General features: G+C 42.7%; 1 protein-coding gene across 1 annotated transcript in view; it reads right to left on the bottom strand.

Annotated features, from left to right (window-relative positions):
• The window catches only part of CDKL5 (cyclin dependent kinase like 5), a 1,714,404-nt gene that overhangs the window by 22,297 nt on the left and 1,666,232 nt on the right, over window positions 1-25,875 (bottom strand). The gene's annotated exons all lie outside the window — the stretch shown is intronic.

The following is a 25,875-nucleotide window of genomic DNA, read 5'->3' as shown; positions in this document are numbered from 1 at the left end:
CTGAAGAATTGTTTAATCAAAGGATTGCAGAACAGGGGCTGTTCTGTATCAACAATGAGCTGGAATGGCTGAGGCATGGATTTTAGTAGAGGAGGAGAGGCCAATATAAAGTAGCTCCGCTAGGTAGTCCAGAATAAGAGGGATGGAAGGCTGTGAGGTATTGCCGCCTCTAGACTGGCTCCAGCAGCAGAATCGTTTCCATTTTCCTGCATAAGATTTTCTAGTGCTGGGCCTTCTGGCCTCCGTGATAATGACTAGGATCTGTTTGCTTAACAGGGGCCCCCTTGTTTGCTTTTAGAGTATTTATTTATTTATTTTATTTTACATTTGTTGACCAGGACAGTCCGACTGGATACATGTCCATTTTCAGCGGAGGCCCGGGGAGAAAAGCTCCAAGATAGTAATACACAGTGAACATTTAGTAAATGCTAGTTTTAAGCAGATTACAGTCATAAGCAATACCAGCATTTAGCCCATATAGAACTAAATTATAAAACACTTTACAAAACATAACATTATTTTCAAAGTTAAACATACATAACATTACATTCAGGTTCAAGACACACTGAGCAGCAGTTATACAATTGACCCTTCCTGAAATGGAGTGGCTGAAAAAAGTTAGAAGTAATTGAAGGTAAGGCACCTAAGAAATAGAGAGGTCAGTAGTCGGGGTTAGTGCAAGGACATAACCAATGAGTTTTGAAGTATTAGCCATGCCAATAGTTTGAGTCTGCAAGTCTTGGTGCAGCATCCCCCCCACCCCACCCCACCTGAGTTAAGAGGTCTGAGATCAGGGGAAGCTGCCTGGGAGGCTGTAAGGTAAGGCTGCGTAGTAAGGGGTACCAATGTTGTATGGGCCAATCTGCAGCAATGAGGATGGCCTTTGGTCTCTCCTCCCTTATTTGATCAATACCTTGGGAATATGAGGCAGAGGAGGGAAAATGTACACAAAGAGGGTGTTTCCAGGGGAAGGTCAAGGCATCCACCTTCCATGCTAGCAGGTGATACTCCCTGGTACAGAATTTTTTCAACTGATGGTGGAGATGCGAAGCAAAGAGATCCACCTCCAGAGTCCCCCACCCCTGAGTGATCTGTAAAAAGATTTTTTATGTGGAGCTTCCATTCGTGGGGGTCCAGCAAGTGTCTGCTTAAGTGATCTGCCAGGGTGTTGTTGATCCCTGGTAGGTGTTGGGCTATCAGGTGTAGTCCCATGGAAAAGGTTGTCAGCCAGGTGTTGGGCTATCAGGTGTAGTCCCATGGAAAGGCTGTCAGACAAAGGTTCATGGCTACCCTGCACAGAGGGTAAGATTGGGTCCCTTCCTGTCTGTTGATGTACCACATTATTGTGGTGTTGTCTGTTTTGATAAGGAGAACCCCTGGTTTGAGATGAAGGATGTCAGAGTCTTTTGTACTGCCATCATTTCCTTCTGACTGATGTGTAAGGGAAGGTGCTGGGCATCCTAAAGATCTTGGTTGCACCTGCCTTCTAGGTGAGCACCCCAAACTATGTCTGATGCGTCGGTGGTAATGCTTTGCCCATTTGGGTGGAGGTTGAAGGAAAGACCCTTGTTCTGGGCACGGGCCCCTGCCCACCAGAGAAACTCGGCCCTTATACAGGGGATCAGAGGTACAGAGATCTATAGAGGATGAGAGTGCTGACACCAAAGGTTTTTTACGTACCACTGAAGTTTTCTTATGTGAAGCCTGGCCAGAGGAATTAGAAGGATGCAAATGCCATGTACCCCCAAGGCTTGCACAAAATTCTTCACAGTGAGGTGACTTCTGGGAGCCAGCTGGGTAAACCTGGAGGGTGTTGCCTTGATTTCTTCTAGTTGATGGTGTTCCCTAAGGAGGTTAGGAGGGTTTTGACAAAGAGGAGGCCCTTAAGGAGCTTCTCATTGCCATCTGACTGAATAAGGCAGTTGTCCAGATAAGGGTAAATTTGTATATTTTTTTCTGCAAAAGGCTATGGCCAGGACTAAGCATTTGGTGAATACCCTGGGGGCAGTAGATAAGGCAAAGGGAAGCGCAGTGAACTGAAGGTGTTGTGAGCTTGCTCTGAAGCGAAGGAATATCCTGTAGGATTCCCTTATGGGGATGTGAAGGTAGGCATCTTTTAGATGTAGGGTAACTAACCAGGTAATTTTTGTCAGCATTTTGAATTTGGGGACCACCGGGAAGGTGTTCAGAATGGATAGATCCAGGGTGGGGCGCCAAGTGCCCTCTATCCTGGGAACAAGGAATAGCCTGGAATAAAAGCCTCTGCCTGTTTGATCTGAGAGGGCAGGTTCTACTGCCCCCTGGAATAAGACAGCTTGGACTTGTTTCAATGCCGCTGTCCACTGATTTTGAGGTAAGGGTACCCTCTTGGAATTGGGAATTAGTAGAAGGAGAATTTGTATCCCTGAAAAAAGATCTTCAAGACCCATTGGTCCTTTGTTGCAGAAAGCCAATTTTCTAAGCCAAGGGAGAACTTTCCTCCTAGTATTGCCCTAAAGGGATGGCTTAGAACTCCCTACCTTTGGAGTGGGAGTGGTCCACTGTTTGGTCCCTGAGATACGAGTCTGGGTGGTCTGTACCTGCGGGGCTTACCTTGCCCCTGTCTGCTAGGTGCAGGACAGTGTTTCGATGGAAAATTCCTGCTGAACCTAGGAGGCTGTACCTGAAGGAAACCTTTTACTGTTTGCATAGATTTTGCTTTGTCTTCCATCTTTTTAAGCACCTCTACTGCTTTTACGCCAAACAAGCGGTCCTTATCCAAGGGTGCATCAAGTAATTTAGATTTGACATGATCAGGGAGAGGCTGTTGCTTCAACCATGCATATCTCCTAATGACAGATCCGGACACTGCTGCCCTGCTTGAGGCTTCTAGGGAGTCATATCCACAGTGTAAAGAGTGTTTGGCCATTTGACAAGTAGAGTGCAGTGAATCTGCTAACTCTTTCGAATTGTCACAGTCAGGAAAGGTTGAAATCGTTTGTTTTAATAGTTTCAAAGTATGTTGTTGATATTTTAACATGTGGAACTAACAGTTGAATGCTCTGATAGCTAAGGTTGCAGAAGTGCATACTTTTTTTACCCCATCTGTCCAGAGCTCTGGAGTCCTTGTCAGAAGGAATAGGATTCTTTGCAGAATTAGCCCTACCTCCTCTAGGTCCCTGTGTAATGACCTCCGGGTCTGCAGCAGGATTTCTGTATGGGTATTTGTGAGAATCTGGTACTCTGTAATATGTCAGGTTTTCTGGGAGCAGGTGGAAGGGCATCAGGAGTTAAGCTGGATTCATGGAAAACATCAACCACCTCTAAGATTGGAGGGATGGCCAAGGCTCTGTGCTGGGGCAGCTCCAGAAACTCTCTTAGCCTTTTCTTAGACTGAAGGGAAGTCCTGGGATTCCCAGTGGAAATGTTCCCTGAGGGTGTGAAGGGTTTCCCCAAAAATAAGATCTTCCGGGGGGAGCAGAATAAATGGATTCCTCTGATTGTGAATCCTCTTAAGCAGTCACAGGTAGTTCCTCTTCAAAAACTGAATAATCAGACTCCTCAGAATCCTGTTCTGTCAGTATTTTGAGAGAAAGGTCTCTTTTCCTTTTAGAAGTTGTGGCCTGACTACTCCTAAGGGTGATAAGATCCTCTGCTATTTTAAGCATCTGAGCTTGGGGTGGTAGAGCAGGAGTTAAAATGGTGGTTATGGGGTAGTTTTCTTAGGAGTGGCCTTGCCTCTAGGCCTAAGAGTATCCATCAGTCTGACAGAAACAGTCGGAGAAGACGTTGTTTTTTTGTCTAGATTCAGTAGTGTGAATTACCTCCTCGGATGCCGATGCCTGCATCGTGGCTCCGGACCCAACCGAGGCAGAGACAACCAAAGACTCGGAAGATGAAGAGGATTTCTGCGGCATACCAGACTCCAAAAGGGTCTCAGTAGAGGCCTGTGAAGGTATCGAATTGGGCATCAGAAGGCTGCGAAGGCACCTCAATGAATTCTGGTGAACTGGCAACCTCCTTAGCGGTACAGTCGAAAGAAGGCTTAGCCTTGTGTGGTCTATCTCTATTTTTATCCTTACGTTTTTTTGGAATGTATACGGATTGCTGGCTGACTGACGCCATTTTGGCTACAATAAGAGCTCTACGACGAATAGTTCCTGCGTTAAAGATGGCACAGAACCGTGAATGGGGGAACATCGTAGTCTGGGCCTAAACAAGTGACGCAGTATGAATGGAAGTCTCTGTGTGGTATTTGCTTTCCACAGGCAAGACAATTGCTAACTTTTTCGGACATCGGTTAGTGCAAGAAAAAAGGATCCCCAATGGGGTACGTAGCTTTAGACATTTTCAGCTGTAATTCAAACTTTGGTAGCAACCGACTGGCACATTTGTGAACTGCTTCTGCTACGGACCCACGGCAAGAAAGACTGATGTAATGGCATCGGCTGCCTTCCTTTAGAGCACTGACAACCTGATGTCAGACAGCAGCCGACACAGAAAAACATTGACTCTGGTATTCGGGCCGGCCGAGGGCTACCACAGCAGGGATAACCTACAGGTGATAACTGCAACAGTGAAACATGAACATCTGCAGCACTTAAGTGCAGTACTTTGAACTAACACACACACACACTAAGAATCTCTAAACAGAAGGTCGGTTCATCTTTCTAAATGATTGTCTTTGATTTGTGCTCTTGAGATCTCAAGAAAGCAGCTGTACGACCATTTCTTGGAATAGTTAAAATAACTACAAAAAACTGCTCTCGTAAAAAAATAGAACCCTTAATAGCAGGACAGAAACTTTCCCTATGCATTCAATGTCAGCCAGAAGTAACATTTTCTATATTCTGTGATTAAAGCTAACCACTAAACTGTGAGAAATATTTTCTTTTTTTACTAACTGAGCTGCCTGAGTTGTTTCTATGATGTTGAATCAAGCAAAGATTTGCTTTTACGGCTGCACAAGGTGGCAGAAATACATGTCTGTGTTTTCCTAGGTCAAAAGTCTGTATTGTAATGGGCAATAAAACAACTCAGTGAGACAAATTCCTGAAGGAAATAACGTGACACAAATGAATAATCAACTAAATACTACTTTATATGTGGCAAAAGGGACAGTTTTATAGGGAGGAGGAAAATAGGCTATAGGATGAGGCTAGGTTAAGCTCAGCACACAGCTGTCCTTTAATTTTTAGGTGGTTATTACCTATGGAATGAATGCCCCTGAACCACCACCTCTCAATGCATCTCAGCAGTATACAGCACTGAGACAGTTACATAAAATTGTAGCCTCAAACATCAGAAGTTATAATATATATGTTTTTTGAGGTTACCTATTGTATTCTCGAAAGCCGACAATGGCAAATCAGACATTGTTGACACGAAAATAGCAAAAGTGCAGAACGTCGAACGGGTAAACGGAAATCTCCATAAGGAGTGATTACCCCCTTTTTACTATTACTATACCATTTAGATTTTCTTTATTTATTTTTTCTGAACATTCGAAATTTTAATGGTTCGATCATTAAAGGTCGACCTTTAGTGATTCGAACCATTAAACTTTCAATGTTCTGATACAGACCTGTTTTTTGACATGCATGCGAAGCTGAGTCTGGGTGTCTATAAAGTACAAATATGGGCATACCTAAGACAGTTTCTAGGCAATTTGGTTACCAGATTAAAACTTAAAAAGTGCTGCTTACGGTCTGAATTGATCTGTCCCTGGTGCCTCTTGTGAGCAGCTGTCACTTCAGCATCCAGGAGTGACGCCCTCCTCACTGTGGTAATATCCTCGCATAACTCTGCTTACAAAGGACTACATGCTGGATCGTAGTAAGAGACCCTCATAGTAAAGAATCCTCTTTGCAAGAGTTGAACAAGTGAACAACAAAGCAGATGACAGCCTTCTTTGGACACTGTGTACAAGTATATGACCAAAAAAAAAAATTGGATGCAATGTCCTCTTTTGACATTGCATATTTAAACACAGGATGGGTACAGCTTCCTAATGAAAATCTGAAGGTTTTGTGATCAAGCACAAAATAGTAATCATAAAATACTGGAACCTCTTGACTCTGAACCGTAGTCACGATTAGTAAAACAAACAAAAGCTTCTATGTAGGGGATACCCCCAGAACTCACCGCACTCACTGATGTAGCAGTGTAAGTCTAGCACCCAATGGGTATATTCAAGCCCAAAAGTTAATACAAAATTTTCGTCAGTACACTGTGTAATGATGTATACAAATTAGACTCCAATGTTTTAAAATGCTGGAATATAAAGAGAAAACTACATGTCCTGTGACAAACTGCATGACTAAGTGATTGCAAATATTCATAAACCCAGTAAGAAAAGTGAGGAATACACATGTCCTCTGTGTCTGAGTAAATATTTGGCAGTGTCTTCTGTTTCCAATCACATGCCAGTAAGTGAAGTGGTAATCCTCCATACCATCCTAGAGGTCCGTTGTGTCCAAAATTGGTTCCAAACCCTATGTCTGTTTTCTGCCAAGGTAAGGTCTCACTCTTCCCATAACTCTAAACAGGTTAATGTGAGTATCAGAAAATTAACGAATGGGACCTGTATGTCTATTAAATAGGCAATCTTACTGTATTAGCTCATCTAAAGAGGACTATCCTTGATAGGTCCCTGGTTGGGTACATCTTCGATAATCAGAATCTGGCACTTTCATCTGTAAAATCAGCATCAATACCAGCACACCAAAATTGAATGCGCTGGCTAGAAAACAGAATATCTTACCATATCCACCAATTTTGCCCCATGCCAATAGAAACTAGCTTCTTACAAATTAAGAAATAATGAAAGATTTAACACTGAACATGTTTAATATAGATATAGCAGGTATATACTTCCATGACTTAAAAAGAAACTCGACAGCTGCAGATAGTGAAGAGACACTCATTCACTGGGGGAGGGATGGAGGGAAACCCATCCCCATAAAGGGGTGTCTTCTCATAGATAAGATTGTACAATAACAATGTACATGTTATATCTATCATCAAAGACATGCCTTCGGGCTCCCTGGTTTGGTCGAATCTTAAGCAGCCCACTGGCATGATGGAAAGAGCTACAGGGTTACATACACGCAAAGTATATACAGTTGAGTCCTGGAGTACTATCTTTCCAAATGTAACTAACATCAAATTACAGTGATGGCAATAATGCCTGGTAAAGGTCTGCAAAAAAGACCAAGTAGCCACAGAAAAGTTGCCTGCAATGGAGACATCTCTTGATGCAAGCTTGGAACACAGTTACTTCTCTGGTGCAGGGAGCGTTGGATGCTGAATTTGTCAATGGGCAATTAGCACCTGAAAGCAAAAAATGAATGCAGCTATCAATCTACTTCAGGGGCTTTTGCTTAACAAATGAAAGTTCTTCTTTTACTGCAGCAAAGACATACATTAGGGTCCATCCTCCTAACATGCATCTAGCTCACTTAGCAACTGTGTGAAGGCCCCACTCTTCACAGTTTCTCCCATGGTAAAAAGAGCAGGGATGTTAATGGACTGGTCTAGGAAAATTCCAAAAACACATTCGGAAAGAAATGCATGGATTAATTCTGAAGGACCATCCAATTCTTGTGAACAACCAGATATGGGTTTACTACACATAAATGCCTCAAGACCTTAGATCTTACAAACAATAGTGATAGTCATACGGAAAAGTGTTTTCCAAGATACAAACTTCAATACCATTAGACTAGCGGGTGCAAATGTCAGATGGTTTAGCATGCCAACTTATGAAGATTAAATCACACAGAGAAAGGAAGGGGGTCTTCAGAAGAGGATGGAGAAGCAGTTTGACCATCTGCTACTAAGCACACAATTCTGCCTTCCATGAGGGCAAGATATGCACAAACAGCTCACGCATACACCCTGACTGTACAGTAACTGAAACCCATATCATAAAGGTGCCTGAGATTTGTCAACACCAATCTGCAGGTTGACTGGCGAGTGTGGTATTGAGTACTAATCTACCCAAACTGAGATATGTTACAACCAAGAAACACTGCTTTGCTCAGTGGAAGGCTTCCAAGGATCTTCAGTCAGTCCAAGACACAAACCTGGTAGATCAGGAGATATACATCAGTTGCTAACACCCAAACTGTAGGGGACATCCTTGGCTTAGATCGGTAGGGTGCTGTGTGCTGCCAAGGAATTTAGAGTCAAAAGCTGCTTACAGCCACAAAGGGGTGACAAAGAAAAAGTTTTACACTTTGTTTCCTGAACTATGCAATGACATGTGACATCAACATGAATGGCAAGGAAATCCTTCCTTGCCACTTAAGAAAGTTTCAACTGCTACCTACTACTGTCGAGATAAAAAAACAGAAGTGAGAAATGAGGAAGTCCCAGTCTCCTTAGTGGCTAAATGGATGAATACCAGGAGTGTCCCAGTTCTTGAAGACCCTGAGTAGCCATAACCTCTAAATCTGCAGCTCCAGTAGAGTATTGGAGAAGGAACTTAGAGCATCCAACAGCTTGTTTACTTCCCCAGGGATATAAAGGGTTGAAATTTCCCTATCAGTGGTGCAGTGCAAGATGAGAACCAACTCCAAGCACAAGAGGTATTACTTTGTGGTCCTGTGCTTGCTTAGGTACCTCAAGATGGACTGGTTGTTTGACCAGATTACGAGAGGCCCTAAAATCATTTTCTTTTCCAATACCTTTAGGACAAAGATAAATTACCATACTTCTAACTAAATGATGCAAACCCCCATCTCTAGGAAAAGAACCATAACCCTGCAGAATGGAAAGCTTTGGTGGGCTCTGAAGCCAACAAATGAAGCATCTATCATCAGAACCTGCAATATGTTTGGCTACAGGAAGGAAAGATTCACCAGAACAGTAGAGACTGTCCACAAGTCTAGGGCTGGCCAACAAAGGTCTGATGCCAAAAGACATTCTGCACTTGGTGGCTCTGAAGCCACCAAATCACAGTTTTGTCCACCTGGCTGTACGATGCATTCTTATGAGTTACCAGTTGAGATAATACAGTATAGTAAAACTGAGCTGAGCTGTGCTTAAAGATCACAATCTAATGCAATATCTACATTCTTGGGCATGCAAATAGTACCATGAAGATCACGGCAACCATCAAAAACAGATGATGTGGCAAAGCCAAACCCACAAACTGCAATGTGATCTCAGCCAGATGGCCAAAGCAATGACCTCCTGGGTCATCTCCAATGGCAGGAAATGACTAAAACTGGGAAGCATCTAACATCATCACAACAGTGTTCATCTGGAAATGAAGCAAATAGGACTTTTTTTTCCAGGTTTTATAGTCAATCCATGGACTATATTCAAGGAAATGCCAAAAATATCCCTAGCAAGGCAACCAAGAGCAGGTATGCATGTACAGGACCACCACAACAACCTTCTCCTTCAACCACTTTGGTAATCTTCCTGGTGAAGATTTTGGGTGAGGAGGACAGTTTAAATACAATACACTGTAATGGAAGTGGTATGCACAAGTAAACTGGAAAAATCTCCTGTCTGGCTCTCAAATGCTGATCTGACAAGAGGATTCATCATGCCCATGCTCTAGTGACAGCAAAAGCTTGCCATCTGAAAAACACACACACACACACACACACACACACACACACACACACACACACACACACACACACACACACACACACACACACACAATCAGATGTGATTGTAAAAATAATCAATCTCATAACTAGATATTGCTCAGGTCATCCCTGAAAAGGGATATTTGTGTCTCATGGGCTTATCCACTTAAGAAATAAATAAAAAAGATCCATAATAGGACAGAAATGGTCTGCAATCTTCAGAGATAATAAAAGATGAAAGTTAAATCAACAGCCCTCCAAAGAAACCAGGGCAGTTTTTAAACTCCTCTGAGAAGTAGAGTCTAGGCCTCTGCCAACAGTTCTCTGAAATGATCCATCAGCACAGCTCTTTGTGTTGGGATGAATGAGCTCCATAATATGGCCTAGACAGACTAGGTCTACAACCCACCGACACATGGTAATGATTCTCAAGCCAAGGCAACCTTGCAAAACCACCCCCATGGGAGGTGACCGACAATAAGATAGTCAGTACTGTGGCAGAGCAGCTGGAGAGTTGAACCTCTTGGGTGATTTAATGGGCAATTCTGATGGCAAGACAGTGTAATGCTAGAGGCCTTCCTCATGCAGCATGGAGGCCATTTCTTCTTTTGGGTTGGCTTGGTTTAGAACAAGAAGGCATAGATTAAAAATAGAGGATCACAGTGGGGTTGAGACCTCTTTTCTGCTTAAGAGCATGGCAGAAGCACCTCCCCCAAAGAAATGAGTATCCAAGATGTTTTTCTGTATTCTTTCAAGGAGACCAACCTCAGTTATGCTACACTTGTGGGTACATCCTAGACTCAAGGAGGCCCTTGAGCTTACAATGAGCCTTCTCAACTATGCAAGACTAAAAATGGGACAAATTAGATGAATATTTGACTGCCCAGAACCCCAAAATGATACAGGAATACACATTTTGACAAACCAGTCCAAAGCCTAAACTCCTTGACAACTGACAGCATAGAAAAATGCTGTGATTTCCAGGAGCTATGTTGCACCAAAGAGCTTATGAGGAGTCAGCACTGGAATGCTTTGGAAGTTGCACTGCACACACAGGTTGCAGTTTTAAGAAGGCATTAAACTTCAAAGGCCTACAGTGGCAATGTCAAGACACTTCCAACATGCATCTTGAATGACTAGCACTAGGGGAAGGCTACCTCTCTTCCCAAATTACTCTATCATGTGTTTGAGTGGGTGGAGGGATAGGGACTTAAAACCAGTCCAAGATGTCACTCATGAATCTTGAGACCATTTCCAAAGAAAGTGTCATCTAATAGAGAGGTGGGGTGGGCTTACTGTCCTTGTCAAACTCAAAGACAGTGGCTTCTGCATTCACTGAATCATCATAGCATCTGTAGTATTAAGAAATATAATGACATCCCAAACTACTTGTGTGTAAAATGAAGTTAAATGTTCCAACTACCTTGAATGATTGGCTCTAGAGCAAGGGCGTCTACGAGAATTAAGAAAGTGATCGGTGATTTATTACTTTAAAAATTTTAACGATGACAGTCCCAGTTATATGATCTGAAGAAGGCTGAAAAGCCGAAAGCGCTTATCGGACTGGATTTATTTGCTCTTTGACTTTTATTTCACTCTACTTCGATAGTGATAAAATTGTTTTTATAGTTAATTCTTGGCTGCCATGGTGATTTACCAAAGACTCAGTCTGCTGTGTGTAAAAGGTTGGGCACATTACTGTGTAAATGCAAGCATGTGACACATTAGTGCCAAGTGTCATGATACCAAGGTCTGGCACTCAACTGTGTCCTAGCCAAAGTTTTGTATGCTCAGGTGAAAAGTCCATATTAAGTCTGGTGAGGATCTTAGACCAAGCTCCTTGATGGAGTGTTTCCTCAGCAGTTATGAAATCCAGGCTTTAGTCCTGGTGTAGCAAGACCTTCTGGACTATCTTCCATCAGGATCTGCTTGACCGTGCAGACTTGGGGGAAGGTTCCACCTTAAAGACAGATGTGTTTGTGGGCACATTAAGATACTGGGCTGGGATCTGATGGCAAAGATTACCAGACAACCAGTAACAGAGCAATGCAACACAATGTTGGTGGTGAATGATTCAAATAGCTTTGTCCCAGACAGAAAGATATCTGGTTCAAAGAGTTGTCAATGATGAAACTTAGGAAGAGTTGGGCATATTTATTTGCAGTAGTATAGGTCACCCAATTTATAGATGGGTACTTAAAATCACCAAGAATGATGATACTTGGTTCAATAGTAATCTTTTTTGGCAAGACTTGTGGGCAGTGGTTGCCATAAAAGAGATACTATAGCTAGACAGTATATGGTAGGGAGTCTTTTTTTACAGATGTTAGGGATTTGCTGAATGTTATCCTGCTTTATAAGGTTAAATGTAAAAGAAATATAGACATGCCCCCAACTCAGTTCAAGAAGACATCAGTGGTAGGTCTGAAAAAGTGACAAGCATTGAATCCTGGTAAGGAGGGTGTGTTATCAAGGTACTGGAAACATGTTTCACTGATGATGCAGATATCAATATTTTTAAAGCCCAGGAAGGCTTCAAGGTAGAGCAATATCTTGTTATAGCTTCTAGAAGTGAGCAGGAAATTTTCAAGATTTAGTTGGCTAGGGTGGAAGACTCTGAAGACTGACATGGTCTAAAATAGGCATGCGGGGGGGGTGCAGGTTATCCCTTACAATGCAGTTTGGACCATCTAACTCCAGACTGACACATTTAGGATCCTTCTGGAATGACTCCAGACACTAAGCCAATTGCTTTTTTTCCTCCCCTTACTGTCAATTCTGACAACTGACTCAGCGCCCAGCATTCTTTGCTGGGTCAAATGGCACTCCAGTTCACTGTGGCCCAATGTCCAAAGTTGAGCTGGCACCAGCGAGGATCCTAAGGAGGTACTTTGGGGGATGCCACTGACCATCTTCTATCCAGGTTTTTTTTCCCTTATGAATAACCCTCTTTCTTCCCTCCTCTACTGTAGTTCCTGTGGCGAAAGTTGGAGTGGTCGTGCAAGGTTCTGTCCTGCCTCCATATCCTATTCCTCTTTATGGACATGCCCCTGATAATGACATCCCAAGCCTCCAAGGATCCCTGTCAGAGATGCCTATAGGACCACTCTTTCCCCAGGGATGATAATGCCCATCTCTCCCTAAATGCCTCTCTGTCAGTTACAAAAGCTGTTAATTGAACCTGGACTGGTTGGACCATAGTCAGGGCTTTATCTATGTCATCAAAACGGAAACTAGCCAGTTACTGGAAGTTAATTTTTTGTTCAAATTGACAAGCCATTTTCAGAGAGGCTAGGGTGCTACTTAAGGCTAGCTGTGTGCCAGTCTTGGATAAATCTTTCTTCATATAACACAAGGATCCCTTGAAAGGCATTTACACCCACATGTACAAAGATCATGTTTTATGTCTACTTAGAGTGAGGGAATTTGTGTGCCCTAGTAACCTGCTGTATCCTCACACCTGAGAGGGAGTTCAATATCACATTTTTCTTTATCAGACTAGTGACTGGTGCATCTGTGTACCTCACTAAGGAGTCACCTATGACCAGGACATTACTATGGGGATTTTCTTGTCCAATAAGTTATGAGGGTTCGTGGGTACCAGCTGGGTGACTCCTGTTTTTAATGCTTGTAGTGGAAGGTGCTGCATTTACAAGTGGTAGACAGTCTTTGTGTTTCCAAGGGGAATATGTGTTTGGTTAGTGCCTCAGAGATCTTTGAGGCTTAAGCAGAGTTTTCTTGACCACCTCAGTACAGGATGGCTTATACTATGGAATGGCACGGTGGTGTAGGGAAAGCATGTGTGCTAGCAGAGGGACATTTAGTTTATCACAGCTAATCAAAAAAGAATTAAATGGGCGAGAGTTTGTTTTGGCATCACACAAGAAGCTTGGTGGGGTAGTGGATTGTTTTGGCAAAACATAAGGCACAATTATTAGTTTCAGAAGTTACTAGTAACAGCAAACTGAAGTTTGAGGTGTTTAATGACTTAGGAATGAAACAAAAGATGCCCCTAGAGTAAGTGGAGCAAGGCTATAGCATAAGCTTAACTCAACTCACTTGCACTTGCAGAATTCACGTTTTTTTCAGCTGCACAATGCTCAATTCTGTGAGACCCAACCAAGTGGAGAACAGAGGTGCTGAGTTCACAGCCATTTAAACAAGTAATGCTCACACAGACAATCAGTGATAGCCTGCACTACTCAAAGTTATCGGTATTTCATGCAGGACAAAGCCAAGTTCCTTCCTCTCATAATGCTATTAAGTACACAAAATAGTTTACTTCTAAAACCAGAATAAAAAAGAAAACAAGTAAATAATTATGAAACAAGTGCTGTAGCTTTGAGTTCTAGAACAAAACAAGACCAAGTTAACTTTCTCTTATGAAGCAGCTCTGCAGTAGCCAGTAGGGAAAGCAGAGCTGCAAAGAAAACAAGCCAAATCCAGTAATTAAAAAATTCAGTTAAATTAAAAATCTATTAGAAGATGTGATTGGTAGTTCAAATTTCTTTTTCTTGGTCCTCAACTTCAACTTCAGGAAGACATTTTTTGATCTTCAATGCTGGGTTGTCCAGGGGTGACCTAGCTGTGCCTCTGCAGACACTAAAGGGATTGGCAGTATGGTCAAGTGCAGTAGCATGTTATCACAACAGGAGACTTCTGGGGCAGTTTTGTGAGGCACAACCAAGTGGAGTGGAGAGGCATGCAGCTCACAGCAATTTAAACAAGTGCTTAAACAGCCAGTCAGTAAAAAAGTGGGATTACACCTCGGACAAAGCAGTTCCTTCCTCTCACATTAAGCAGCTCAGTACATACGCAGTTTAACTCTATCAGCATTTACAATAAAATAAATAAAAAGCAATGCTGCAGCTTTAAATTCTAGAGAAAATCAAGACCAAATAATCCTCCCTCTCACACAAAGCAGCTTGTCAGTAGCAGTATGGTAGGGAAAACAAACCAAATCCAGCAAGCAGAAATTTAAAGATAAATTAAATACATTTTATTTGATTAAGTAAATATATGAATGTATATAAATAAAAAAGTGGAGATGTAGCTTTGACTTCTCAAGGAAAATGGGACTAAGTAATCTTCTCACACAGCAGCTTAGTGGAAGCCAGTAGACATACTAGTACAGCAGAGAAAACAAACCAAATCCAACAATCAGAAATTTATGTTAAATCCTTTCACAATCACATCTCCAGTATTTAACTTAAATTTTTGGTTGTTGGATAAATACTAGCTTAAACTTAAAGATTTGCTTGAAAAATATTGATTGTTGTTGATGTACAACTTTGATGTATTGATCAGCTGTGGACCTATGTAAACAGTTATTTGTTTTAGAATTGATTTATTTTTTTAAAACTAAATTAAAAATAAAAGAAATGTAAAATAAATTAAATGCATTATGAATAATACAATAATATTACATAGCTTAGCTTTCAGTTCTAAGACAAAACAAGACCAAGTAACGTTTTACAAACAGCTCAAAAACAAAGTAAATCTAGCAACCAGAATGTAAGTTAAGTGTGCTACAAATACAGGACTTTACTATCAAGGGCAAAGATCTACATTTGTTCTGTGTAAAGTAGCAAAAAAAAAGAACTGGTGGGCTCTAGGAAAGTTTGCATATGTACCCAGTGCACTATATAAGGCAAACAGGCAGGCATTCCTGAATGTGTGATTTTAGAAGTGCTAAATTGTGATCGTGAAGATATCACCCACTGAAGGACTGCTTAGGCAAAAATCTGACGTTAGATCTATCTTATGTACAGATTTGCATCATCCTTCTGAATTTGCGGGTTCCAAGGTCCACATTAACAACTGGCTAAATCTGGAACATCAGAAATGTAACAATGAATGGAACAAAAAAGACAAGTGCCAAATTCAAAAAAATATTAAACTATACTTCAATAACGTAGTTCAAGTGCAAGCAGTAAAAACTTTGGGGTAGCTTCTTAACTTTGTGAACAATAAAAAATACAGCTTATAAAAGTTTAGAATTTAATGTTTGTACGTTCATAAGTTATGGCTACCAATGATATGGCCTTAACCATTAATTCAATGACTCCAAAAATTTAGATCAAAGACTATTGTCTATACATGTGTCCAACCAAGCCTTAACGTGTTTATCACAGTATTCCAAATCCTTTAGATGGTCTGAGTAACAAACCTGGTTCTCAATACCGATTTATTCATGTACATTTTAAAATTCAAGTTGGAATACTTATGAGCAACAGTACTGCATCTTAATTCAAGATTAAGCAGTGATTGTTTATTTCATCCTTACATGCTAGTATTAATTTCCCCTTATAGTATCTAGAATGAACTGATTTAAGTTGAAGCCTCTTACATCCTTCCACATAACTTAAATATTTCATTGTAGAAATACTTCTAGTAAACCTCACTTGTACTTGTGCTAATTTATTTAGGTCTGTATATTTTTATAAATACAAAATGAATCATTATATTCAAGCAACTGTCTAATATACATTTTGTATAATTTAGTAATTTCTGTTGGACAGCGTAATTAAATATTTTTTCAGCAATCATCCCATTTGCCTCATAGCTGTGTTACAAATGTTTGCCAAACAACAATTTATTTTTTATGGTAATACCCAAATCTAGTATTTTATCAGCTACCGACAAGCCTACTCCAGCAAAATCTAATGGTTGCCATTGTATTGTTTTACCAAAATACGGAACATGACACTTGCTCTTTTTAAATTTTAATGTATGCCAGTTGCATCACTAGTTTAAGGTAATAGCAAATAACAGATGTGAGAGTGTTCAATCTCGCCGTTTGTTCTTACACATGGGTGTCGGAGCCGATCCTCGGCTCCGAGTCAGCCGCTTAGCAAAGCTTTGCATCCAGAAGAAGCTCGAGACCAACCTACCTCCCACAATTCCCTCTGCCTTTACCTCAGATCTAGTTTGCCGCTGCAACCGATCGCATCATTCTACACAGCTCAGACCAACTGGGAAAGATAAGATAACTTTTCTTGGATTTTTTTCTTCAAAAGTTTTAATATTTCTTGACTGATATTTAGTGTGTGTGTGTGTGTGTGTGTGTGTGTGTGTGTATGGTCTGGTCTTCCTTTTTCTATTATATATATAGTATATATATACATATATATATAGTTTAGGTTTTCCTTAGGGCCTACCCCACTACTGCTAAAACTTGGATTTGATACCTGTAATTTATTGCTACTTGATGACCTATTTTGACAGTGTTTGTATTAGTGTACTTACTTTTTCTTTCAGAATGTCTGAGAAAGCTAAGTCAGGATTTAAGAGGTGTCAGTGTGGGCAGAAGATGTCTGTCATCGACAACCATAGCTCCTGTGTCTACTGTCTTGGCCCTCTCCACTTACAGGAAGACTGTTCTATCTGTCATTCCTTTAGTGGAAGGGTCATGACAGATAGGCGCAGGAAGCTTATGGACAGAGGTCTTTTGAAGCCTGCCTTCCAGGAGGCTCTTGACAAGTCAGACCAGGCTTCTAGATCCTCGAAGGAGTCGAAGACATCGGAGCCCAGGTCATCGGCTCAGAGTTCTTCGTTTAAGGTTCGTTCACCGGTTCCACAGACTTCGGGGCCGAGCGTCGAACTTCTGTCTGTCACCGAGCCTCGAGTCTTGGAACCGGTGACGGAGCTTTCACCTCCTGCTCTGTTGAGGTCGGCACCGTCTTCGATTCCTTTGACTCGGTCTTCCAGGCCCCTCTCCGAGACCTACGTAGATCGTGTGGTGCAGAAGTTAATGGAGAACACGGCCCTGTCCAAACTCATTGCAGTCTCCTCTCAATTGGTGTCGAGACTCGAAGGCCTTCCTTTATCTCCATCTGATCCTCCTCCGAGGCCTACTCTGCCTTCGGAGCCGGGAGACGTTGATCTGATGGTAGTGGAGCCCTTGATGCCAGAACCGTCCCTTTCTCGGCCGGCACCATTGACCTTGACTCCGTCGGAACCATTACCGGACTCGCGGAGCCGACGATCTATCCTTGGCTCCGGGACCGAGAGTCGAACCGATATTTCGGTGCCGACTCTCCCCCTCTGCGCCTCGGCACGGATCACTTCGGCTCCGTCCTCGGGGTCGATACCCTTGGTTTCCGCGTCGGAGATACCTCCGCGTTCTTCGGAACCGGGGGATTCCTCGGCTCGGGGTCCAGGGGCCTTCGACCTTTATGAGGAAGGTATTGTCTTCTCAGACAACCACTTCAGCAGAAGCAACTTCTCCCTCCCATAAAGGTCCGATGTCTTCTTCTGCACCCACGACTACACAAAAGCGTCGAGCACCAGTGTCTCAGCCACTCCCAGAGGGAGCCCCTTCTTCCTCGGAGGCTTCATCGGATGCCCCCCCCCGATGACGTCCTGAGGAAAAGATTGTGCAAGAGGAGGCACTTGGATTCTCCACAAGAATCCTTAACATCAGATACTGACTTGGATGAGTCAGAGGGGTCCCCAAAATCACCTACAGAGGATGTCTCCTTTTCTGACATCTTGGAGATCCTGAAACAGAGAGGTGATTGGCAGGCCCTACCCCCTTCTGAGGATGAGTCGGTTCTGCTGAAGGCATTTGGTGCTCGCCCTTCTTCCTCCTGGGTCACTCCGCCCTTCGACGAGTTAATAGAATTGATTGCTCGGAGGGCGTGGGAAACACCTGACACAGTGGAACCAGTTCCCAGGAAGCCTAACAAATATATAACTGCCCCTCAGGATAAGTCATATCTCACTAAGGGAGTTCCAGTGGACACTATGGTGGTGGCAGCTGCCACGAAAAAGGAGATGTCTGAATCTTCCTCGTCTGTCCATCCTCCTAACAGAGACTCTAGGACCATGGACAGATATGGGAAGCGAATTTTCAGTTCAGCGACTTTTTCCATGCGATCGCTGAACTACTTGACACACTTCACAAGATTACAGAGGGATCTAGTCAAGGAGTTGGGAGATACCCTCCAGGGTAGTACAGATGCTGCTGTCTCGGATAAGGTTACAGCACAACTTAATACCCTTACATCTATTGTGAACTCGTCCATGAGGCTCATCTCGTATGTGGCCGAAGGATCGAGTAGGGCTGCAGCTTCAGCGATTGCTCTTCGTAGACTATCCTGGATGCACCTGTGCTCCTTTGCGGAAGCCTTCAAGTCTTCCTTTACTAACGCCCCCTTTGATGGTGCCACTCTTTTTGGCCACAAAGTAAAGGAGACCCTGACCCGGTGTGAGCAAGAGGGAAAGACTCTGTCTGCTGTCGGAGTCCGTTTTTCCACCCCATCCAGACCGTACCCCAAAGGGCAACGAGGTGGAAAGATGTGGTTTCGTAAACCCCAGAGTTCTTTCCCAGGCACACAGGGTGATGCCCCCTCCAGAGGCAGAGGGGGGGGGGGGCAGAGGTGGAAGACGCCGCCCTGGCGGCAGAGGGGGTCCGCAAAACCAAGGCGACAGGGATACCATCCCTGGGAAGCCTTTCCAGCACTCCCGAGAGGAGGCCTGACTGTCCTGCGCTGGAGGCAGTCGGGGGACGCTTGGCTTTATACCCTCAGGCCTGGCAAAAACTTACATCAGACAAATGGGTAAAAAGCATTATTACCAGAGGTTACAAAATTCCCTTTCTATTCCCCCCGTTACCACAAAAAAAGATTCCCAGATGTTCCACCCCATCTGCGGGAACCTGCAGCTATAGAAATCTCAAAGCTGCTAGAAAAAGAGTCATCCAACCAGTCCCGGCGGACCAAGCAGGATCCGGAACTTACTCAAGGTTCTTTTTAGTTCCAAAGAAGACAGAGGACTGGAGGCCAATTTTGGACCTAAGCAATCGCAATACGTATGTCAAGAAAGAAAAGTTCCGGATGGTCACGCTTCAAGACTGGATGTGCTCAATTGATCTCAGGGACGCCTACTACCACATCAAAATGGCCAGAGCGTCCAGAGATCACCTGCGCTTCCAGCTGGGAGCCAGCCACTTTCAGTTTCGGACCCTGCCCTTTGGTCTAACCTGAGCCCCCAGGGTTTTCACCAAATGCATGGCAGTGGTAGCGTCTCACTTGAGATGTCTAGGATTCCGCGTGTTTCCGTATCTGGACGACTGGCTCCTGTCTGCCACCACCGAGCATCAACTGATACAGGCCAGGAACTACACTCTCAGCCTTTGTGTTCAGCTAGGAATTTCGATAAATTTCGAAAAATCTGTGTTACAGCCCTCGCAGCATATTTCATTTATAGGGGCAGAGCTAGATACCCGTTCTTTGCTCCTAAAACTTCCCTCCGCAAGAATAGCTTCCCTGCAAGAACACGTATCTCTCCTACTATTGTCCAAAAAGTCCCCAGCCAAACTAGTCTTGAAAGTCTTGGGACTCATGTCAGCTTCCCTCATTGCAGTTCCCATGGGGAGGCTACACATGAGAGTTCTCCAATGGCTGCTGTTCGCACAGTGGTCATTCCAACAGTTACCACTGACACACCAGATTCATATTACGAACACCTGCAAAGCACACCTGTCTTGGTGGTTACAGAATCACAATTTCATCAGCGGCCGACGTTTGTGTTTCCCACACCTACAGCCACAGTGACCACGGACGCTTCCCTGATAGGGTTGGGGGGCATTTTTCAGGGACAGACAGTCCAAGGCGAATGAACCAGTTTAGAGTACAACCTGCACATCAATGTTCTAGAGATGAGGGCAGTGTATCTAGCGTTGCTACACTTCTCCCCCCTTCTACCTCTAGGGACCATTGCAGTTCAGACGGACAACATGTCCGTAGTCTGGTACATAAACAAACAAGGAGGAACCAAATCTTACCAGTTGTGCAGAGAGGCCATGAGAATTTGGCAATGGGCAGAATCCACGGGTTGCTTTCTGATAGCAATGCACATCCCGGGGTTATCCAACGTCATAGCGGACAGGTTGAGCAGAGCCATCCTGTTACCTCACGAGTGGTCCCTCAACCAGATAGTGGCGGAAAGGATCTTCTGCAAGTGGGGCCAGCCTTGCTGCGATCTGTTTGCGTCTCCAATGAACACCAAATGCAGAAGCTACTTTGCCCTTCTTCCCCCTCCAGGGGATGTCCCCAGGGACGCTCCGATTCACGATTGGCCCCCAGGTCTCCTGTACGCTTTCCCCCCTATACCTCTGATACCGAGATTTCTTCAGAAAGCCAAGGACCAGGAAAGGACTATAATTCTCATTGCCCCATTCTGGCCTCGACAGATTTGGTTCCCCTTTCTTCAAGCTCACCAAATGCGGGAGCCCTGGATTCTGGACCCAGTGCCAGATCTACTGACTCATTCATCAGGAGCTCCTCACTCATCACTCCTGTCCCTCAAGTTAGCAGCTTGGCTGCTCCGCTTCCCTACTTAGCCAAGTCTGATCTTCTCTCTCCGGCGTTTCAGGACATTCTGGTAGCCTCTCATAAGGCTTCCACTACTAAAATTTACACCGGAAAGTGGAAACGTTTCGTTTTCTGGGCGACTAAACAAAATTTAGATCCCTTAGTAGCCCCTCTAAACAAGATTTTGGAGTTCCTGTCCATACTGTTTCATCAAGGAGCCTCTACTGCTACTCTAAAAGTTCAATTGGCTGCGATTTCGAACTTCCATGTAGGAGAGAACGGAGCGCCCATTATGGCTCATAGGCTTTGTAAAGCCTTCTTGAAAGGGTCTTTTCATCTTAGACCAGCAGTTAGGTTTCCTACAGCCCCTTGGAATCTAAATTTGCTCTTATCCCAACTAATGTTACCACCTTTTGAACCAGCTTCTTCCTGTTCATTAAAGTTCTTGTCCTGGAAAACTCTTTTCCTAGTAGCTATCACTTCAGCCAGACAAGTATCAGAACTTCAGGCGCTTTCCATTAAGCAGCCATATTTAATTTTTCACCCAGACAGGGTATCATTACGCACCAACCCTTCGTTCCTCCCTAAAGTTTGTTCAGTTAACAACATTAATCAGTCCATTGAACTTCCCACATTTTTCAAAAACCACTCCAATAAGCTTTAATATATGTTACACAAGTTGGATGTTCATAGACAACTCAGATTCTACCTAGATAGAACTAAAGATCATAGAAAAGCAGACCAACTTTTTATAGCCTTTGCGGACAACAAAAAGGGCATGGCAGTGACGAAGCGTACTCTTTCCAAATGGCTAACCGATTGTATTACCTTCGTTTATTCTGCTTCTAATCAGAGTTTGCCCACCAAACCAAAGGGACATTCTACTAGGTCAGTTTCTACATCTCTGGCTCATGCGGCTCGTCTGCCTTTGGACACTATTTGTGTGGCAGCCACTTGGTCTAAACCACATACGTTCATCACTCATTATAAAGTGGACAAGACTTCCAGGGACAGAGCATCTTTTGGTTCCACTGTGCTCAGGAACGTTCTTCCGTGAGTCACTCGGGGTAACGGAGCTAGGGACGCTACCCATGTGTAAGAACAAACGGCGAGATTGAACACTCTCACATAAAGAAGTTATGTCCTTACCATAACGTTCCATGTGGAGTGTTCATCTCGCCTTTGTTCTTACATTCCCACCCTCAGGTCTGGAAGAACGTTTGGTTTAAAAGTCTGGCCTGTTTGTCTCCCACTAGTGGTCTCTCTGTTGTTCTACTGGCTTGAGCTAGTTACGTTCCTTCTCTGTACGTAGGTTTTCTTTATAGGGGATTACTTTGTTATTGCTGGATCTGGTATTGTTTACTGCAAACTAGATCTGAGGTAAAGGCAGAGGGAATTGTAGGAGGTAGGTTGGTCTTGAGCTTCTTCTGGATGCAAAGCTTTGCTAAGCGGCCGACTCGGAGCCGAGGATCGGCTCCGACACCCATGTGTAAGAACAAAGGCGAGATGAACACTCCACATGGAACGTTATGGTAAGGACATAACTTCTTTTTAACTGCTTAGTTGCTGTTGCTTCAATCTTATGCTAGATGTTTTACTGAATATACTGCTTTATATGATTCTAAACACCAAGTCAATAATATGGTGTCAAAATCAACAATTGCAATAGTGTAGCGGTTAGAGTGTACACCTTGCATGTAGTCATTCATGGTTTGAGCCTCACCAAAGCCATTTCCATTTTGGACTGTGCAGTGGTAGCGTTGTTGCCTCACAGCAAGAGGTTCTCCGGTTCGATTCTCAACTGTTGTGTCTTCTGTGCGGAGTCTGCATGCCCTCCCTGCATTCATGTGGGTTTTCTCCAGGTGCTCCTGTTTCCTCCCATGTTACAAAGACATGCATCTGGAGCCTTTCTCCACGGGCCTCCGCTGAAAATCGTCTTCATTCCAAGTTGGATTTTTCCGGTTAACAAATGTTAAATAAATAAAAATAAATAAACACAGTCACCAAAGCTATTAAATTATTCTAATATTTCTGAATTTAGCTTTTGCCTTTGTTGCTTTAACTAAAGTATACATTACCTAATTATTGTATTCTGGTATATGACATGCACAGACTGTGTTACCCAGCACACACATGCTTACTGAAACCCAGCAAAAGAACTACACATACAAACCTCGACTGCTTACTTGAAATAAGACTGTTAATAGCATACTGAGAAAATGGTCACTGCACACAGCCAAATTCAACATGGAACAGCATTACTGTACATATTTTCCAATTAGTAAGCAGCATCATGGTCATTATACACAGCTTCCCATGAAACAAGTTAAGACTGATATGTTTTAAGCAGAGCAACATATTAATGGACTCTTCACACAATCTATAAAGATCATGACAGCAAGAACACATGCATAGTTCACTCTCATTAGGGGATGATCAGCTTATTATGTCGGAACAATAATCCAAGTAAAGAACCAACATGTTTCAAAGAGATTATATTTACTAGCCTCACAGGGAAGCTTATTGAAGGTACATTATTAGACAAGAAACAGTAACTTTGAAAAAAAGGGTCAACCCAAGGAGCACTGACAGCAAAGCCAATTTTTCTCCCTGTGGTACGCATTAAGACAACAGGCATATACAGGTTTCAGCCTTAAGTACACAGTGATGGTACACTGATGATTCCTAATAAGGGTGAAACATGTACATGCCTGCTATCTTAATGCAGGCTGCAATGACAGATTCTTTGGTACTTCATAATTCTGCTTTAACTGAAACAGTCCAACTCATTTCATATTGAATTTGATGCGTTATCCAGGGTGCCTTGTATCATGGTAGAAGAGCAGTAACATAATTACCTGAAATGTTCCTGGAGGAGATATGCTCCCTGCACTGCCCTTTCCCAATACACACTCTTGCCGCTTAATTACTGTAAATGTAAGGTTGCACAGTCTAAGAAAAATACAAAAGGCTTCATTTTACACATGTGCATACACACACACACAGACACATGGACAAATCAACTTTCTCCTTGGTTATGTGACCTTTTGGTACTTATGAAGAGAGTTAGGTCTCAGTTTCCCCAAGTGATGGGTGCAAGGGGGACTTGCCCCCCCCTCCCAAAAAAAACCCCAAAAACATAGAAACACTAGGTATTGCAAAATGTATTTTGCTGCACTTAGGAATATCTACTACTTTGCCTGAGTTTTCAATTATCTTAATGTAGTAACCTGGACTTCAGGATATTATAACAGGAAGTAAACCCAACTGCAATTAACAAACTTGGTTTAACGGAATATTCATTTTTTTTATACTCTGAAAATCAGAGGAAGTATTTTGCTGAACTCCAGACAAAGCTGAGATGCATGATGAGAGGAACAAAGCACCAGCAATACCAAACGCAAGGTTCAAACAACTCAGAATAATTCCTTTCAAAATGTACTAAGGTCTTGCTTTGGGGTTCACATTGCTGCTTATGCACCAATAGAAGTCTCTGAAACAGGCAATTCCTAGTCATCACACAACTTCTTTCAGCAATTCTTTCATTCATCAAGTATCAGTATTACAAATTATACAGCCTCCTACAATAAGAGTTGCCATCTACCAACATTACAAGACGTATACAAACACACACACATACAGCTGCTGGAGCTTTCTGTGCATGCACCATGTAATTTATGCATACAAAACAGTTTTAACTCCAGTGACAAACCTCAATACACAGGGCTACCACCAGCATGAGGCATGTTATACAAAGACAAACAAATTAGCAGTCACACTGGACAGCACAAAAAGCCCTGTTGGCACTGCTAAATAAAGAATAAAACATTAGAGTCAACAGTAATTGTTGGTTCATTCCATTACTTACAAAGGAAATTAAATCTTAAGAAAGAATGTGAAGCTATTTTAAAAAGTATATTCATTATCGCAAGAGAAGGTGTACAAATTACATGCGATGGCACCTATGAAGAGGAATATTAGAACTCTCAGAAGAGACTATACTAAGCTGCTTTGTCAGTAAGAACTTGAAAAACATTTTCGAGAACTGTTAAAACGCCTGCAGCACACTTTTCATACTTTCTATCAGCTGTTAAAAATACTGATACTTAAAACACACACACACACACACACACACACACACACACACAGAACTTACATAATGCATTATCAGTGCTTCTGTGTACCCCTAAGAAGTAAGACCAGCACATAAATACATGTAATCATCAAGTAGCAGTTTGAGAGTCACATGCTTTGAACCACTTTGACACATCAAGTGATTGCAGCAAGGAGACAAATTAAGAAATTAAGGGCAACCATTAATGTCTTGTGTAACATGTTCAAGACTGGCCATAACACCCCCCCAAAAAAAAAACACAGTTGTATTTGTTACAAATACACCTATCCCTCTGGCTAGTGTAGCAGATGAATAGATACATTCACAGTCCCTCTGGCTAGTGTAGCAGATGAGTAGACACATTCACAGCCATCTTCACTGCAGTCATATATGTGTGTCTAAAGGCGCACACACACACACACACACACACACACACACACACATTACTATCTTCTCCAAATGTTCCTGACATTTAAGGGTTGTCATATTTTTTGCTATAACTTCAAAACTCTACTGATGTATCAGGTTACAATCGTTTGTTTCATTTATAAGAATAACCTATCGCTGTCAGTTATCTGATATGCTACAGAAGAGTATATATAGGGTTCTGATAAACAATATAGTGCTGCTATAATTCATTTACACTGCCATCTACATTTTATAGGAAGTTAAGGATAAAAAAATACTGCACCTTATATCACAATGTATATAAAATAACACATGGCAGAGTCTTATCAATACTTTAGCTGTAAAGAGTTATATTTCATAGTATAGACAAATAAGATATACAGAATACTGCTGCTGCAGTTAATGTGAGAGTATTCATTTGTATAGAAACTACTATAGCTGTTGCACT

Source organism: Protopterus annectens, chromosome 5.part1 (genome assembly GCF_019279795.1).
Source record: "Protopterus annectens isolate FY-2018-M chromosome 5.part1, PAN1.0, whole genome shotgun sequence".
Classification (NCBI taxonomy): Eukaryota; Metazoa; Chordata; order Ceratodontiformes; family Protopteridae; genus Protopterus; species Protopterus annectens.
Note: the sequence above shows the minus strand (reverse complement) of the source record. Positions and strands in the feature narration are given on the sequence as shown.